Here is a 2500-nt window from a genome sequence, read left to right on the forward strand (position 1 = left end):
CGTCCGCCCGGCCTTCCGCCCCGCCCCGCCCCCCCCGCCACGACCGACCCCCGAAGGAGGGCGGGCGGGCGGGCGAGCGGGCGGGCGGGCGGAGAGACGCGGGCGGGCGGACGGGGGCACGAGCCGGCGGCACGGGCGAGGGGCCCCGCCGGGGAGGAGGGGGGGCGGAGCGGGACGCCGCCACGCGCACGGCGGACGCGTCGCGGCGACGCGTGGGAGGAGAGGGCGGAGGGGCGGCGGCGGGCGCGGCGGGGCCGGCGGTCGCCCCCGACCGCCGACCTTACCCGCGCGCGTCCCACCGCCTCCCGACACCCGCCCCTCCGCCGCGAGCCGCCACGGCCCGTCGGGCGGCGGACGCGGCGCCCGCCCGCCCGCCCGGGGCTCGGGGCACACGGCGCGGCGCGGCCGCGACCCAGGGGAGGGCGCGCGGCGGCGGACGACGCCGCGGCGTCCCGCGGGTCACCGCCGGGGCCCGCGTCCCCGGGGCGCGGCCCCGCGCACGCGACTCGGCCTCGGCGCGAGCCACCCCGACGGGGCGAGGCCGGGGAGGGGTCACGGTCCGGGACCCGGGCGCGCCGGGGACCGGCGAGGGGCCGGCCGGACGCACCGGGACGGACCGCCGACGGGGGCGAGCGGCGACCGGACAGGCGGCCCGGACGCGGGCCCCCCGAACCCGGCGGCCCCGACCGCGCGCCGCGGGACCCGTCTCGTCCCCGCCCCGGCCACCCCGAGGCCGCGTGCGGCGCGAGGGAGCCCCCGAAGGCACCGTGGCGGCCACGGGCACCTCGGCGCGAGCTCTCGCGTCTGTCTCTCCCTCGACTCGCGGGCGGCGGCCCCCACCCCGGGACCCCGCGCGGCGCCGCCGCCGCCGACCCCCACGCGCCTCCGACGACCGGGCGCCGGGGCGCGTGGGAGGAGGGGCGGGCGCGCGGGGCGGAGGAGGGGCACCGCGTCTGCACTTAGGGGGACGGAGGGCCCGGGGCGGGCCCTGCGAGAGACCCCCAGCCGCGCGCCCCGGGGCAGGCGACACCCACACCCCGGGGGCGATTGATCGTCAAGCGACGCTCAGACAGGCGTAGCCCCGGGAGGAACCCGGGGCCGCAAGTGCGTTCGAAGTGTCGATGATCAATGTGTCCTGCAATTCACATTAATTCTCGCAGCTAGCTGCGTTCTTCATCGACGCACGAGCCGAGTGATCCACCGCTAAGAGTCGTACGAGTTTGAACGGCGGGGTCCCCCCGCAGGGCGGGGGAAGAGCCCGCCCCTGGCACGGCACATCCCCGGAGGGTGCCTCCGGCCGGCCAGAAAGGCACAACGAGACCAGACTCCGTGAGGCCGGAAGGTTGGACGACGGGGCGTCCGGCACGGGCCCCGCGGGGCCGTGCTCGGACACCCCACAGGCGCCCGGGGGCTCCCGCCTCGCCCGAGGACGCGGGGGCGCGCACACGCCCGCGCGCGCACGCGACGACACGACGGCCGCCGGGGACGCCCCCTCCCGACGGCCGCCGCGACGGCGGCGCGGCGCGGCACGGCGCGGCGCCCCGGCCCGGCGAGGCGGAGTCTGGGGGAGAAGGGCCAGGCCTCCCGACTCCCCGCGGGCCCGACCGCCCCGACCCAAGGCGGACGGGCGAGGCCCCCCAGGGGTCTTTAAACCTCCGCGCCGGGACGCGCTAGGTACCTGGATGGGGGGAAGCCAAAGCAACGGACGAGGCGGAGCGGGTAGTGCCGCGCGGCCACCGCCTCGACGCCGCCCGCGCCGCCCGCGGCCACCCGGGGACGGACGCAGGCCTCGGCGCTGCCCGCCCGTGACCGAACCCCACACCGCCGGGCGCCGCCGACCGACGAGCCCACCGCGCCCGCGGCCCCCTCGACGCCGGGCGTGCCCCCCTCGCGTCCGACGCACGCCACCAGACCCGACCCGACTTTCCCCCGGGGACCCTCCCCGCACCCGCGTCCCAGGCCCCTCGCCACGGAGGGCGAGGGGCTGCGGCGGGGAAGCGGGGAGCGAGCGGACAGGGCGGGGGTGGTGGGCGGACGTGGCCGGCCGGACGCGGGCGCCCGGGGCGCCGAGGGCGGGCGGAGACGCGGAGGCACCGTCGGACGGACGACGACGCCGACGGCCGGGGAACGGCCCAGGGCGGGCGACGGGAGGCGGCGGGCGGCGGGCACCCCGCGTGAGCCGAGGCTCCGAGGCCCCCGGGGGACCTGACCCCGGGGACTCCGCGGGGGCTCGCGCCGCCACGCCGCCCTTCCCGAGACGCGCCGAGGGCGCCGCCGCCCGCGAGAGCGGGGGACGGACGGCGCCGGAGACGGAGGCGCGGCGCGACAACGCCGGCCCGCCTCGCGGGAGACCGGAGGGCGCGGGGACGGACGCGCCGGGGGCGGCGGCGCGGAGGACGCGGCGGCCTCGGAACGCCGGGCGGACGGAGGCCGGAAGGGGCTCGTGGGCTCGCCGAGATCGAGCCCACTCCCTCCGGACCACCGCCGACCCGGGACCGAG

At 81.6% G+C, this 2500-nt stretch overlaps 1 non-coding gene across 1 annotated transcript; it reads right to left on the reverse strand.

Moving 5' to 3' along the window:
- Positions 1-1059: 1059 nt before the first annotated feature.
- LOC139044007 (5.8S ribosomal RNA) lies at positions 1060-1212 on the reverse strand. Its single transcript, XR_011501076.1, has one exon. It is a non-coding gene; the product is annotated as a 5.8S ribosomal RNA (ribosomal RNA).
- Positions 1213-2500: the final 1288 nt, after the last annotated feature.

Source organism: Equus asinus, unplaced genomic scaffold (assembly GCF_041296235.1).
Source record: "Equus asinus isolate D_3611 breed Donkey unplaced genomic scaffold, EquAss-T2T_v2 contig_502, whole genome shotgun sequence".
In the NCBI taxonomy this organism is placed as follows: domain Eukaryota; kingdom Metazoa; phylum Chordata; class Mammalia; order Perissodactyla; family Equidae; genus Equus; species Equus asinus.